A 1256-nucleotide genomic window follows, 5' to 3' on the forward strand; every position below is an offset into this window, starting at 1 on the left:
TGTGTGTGTGTGTTCACGCGTTTGTGTGTGTGTACGCACGCACGCACACACACACACACAAACACACACACACACACACAAACACACATACACGTACATTTATGTCTTGCGTGTATACATATATATATGTATATATATATAATCAAATGAATAAAAACGCACGATAGATAAGTGTCAGCACATTACAACTGTTTCTTACCTAACTTTTAATGAAGCATGAGAACATGACATCATTATAAAAGGCCGTAGTCATCAGACGAGAACGTTCTCATCTGATGACTACGGTCTTTTATAATGATGTCATGTTCTCATTCTTCATTAAAAGTTAGGTAAGAAACAGCTGTAATGAGGTGACATTTATCCACCGTGCGTTTTTATTCATTTGATTATAATACACTAAGGGAATTTATGACTTGTCGGACACCCTAAACAATACCAAAAGCGTACTACTCAGAGTAACGCGTAACGTGGACAAAACCCTTAGGTATTAAATACTCATAGGTTTGGTTTTCTCTGTGTACAAAACCGAAATATCCTACCCGATGTCTCGACAGTTAAATAGAACTCTTTATTCTTCTTATATACTATTATATTCCTTTATAAACTGTGAATTTTCTGTCTAGAATTTGTTTACATATTCGCCTTGTCTATGATGACAGAACACCCAGTGTATGGAGATGCTAACCTATCACTTAGGATATCCCAGAAACAACTGTAAGACATCCAATAATTAATCAATCAATTAAAACTCCCCTGTGTAATTAAATACTCTAAATGACTCGACATACTCATCCTGCCATGGTTTTTGTTGTCCTTTTTCCTCTAATATAGATCTGCTATCTCGGAAGTCTACAACTGATCCCTAGCTTTAGCCTCAGCTGTGGACTTGAAGCCTAACGGATGACCAATTATAACACTCACACAGAGTACCTATGCGTTTAGATCACCAGTGAACTGAATCCTTCATATTCGTTATGTACAAACACACACACACACACACACACACACACACACACATGTATATATATATATGTTTGCTAGCGTGCGTGCGTGAGTGTGTGTGTGTGTGTGTGTGTATACATGTGTATTTTCTTCAGTAGGATCATAGGTACTAGTTGAATGGTCTTCAGACTTTTGGTTGCCTTCTTTACGTATTCTCCGAAATACCGAAACTGGAACATGAAACTCCCACGCACATTACACACGCACACACACGCGCGCACGCACACACACACACACACACACACACACACACA

This window comes from Octopus bimaculoides, chromosome 9, assembly GCF_001194135.2.
Source record: "Octopus bimaculoides isolate UCB-OBI-ISO-001 chromosome 9, ASM119413v2, whole genome shotgun sequence".
Classification (NCBI taxonomy): domain Eukaryota; kingdom Metazoa; phylum Mollusca; class Cephalopoda; order Octopoda; family Octopodidae; genus Octopus; species Octopus bimaculoides.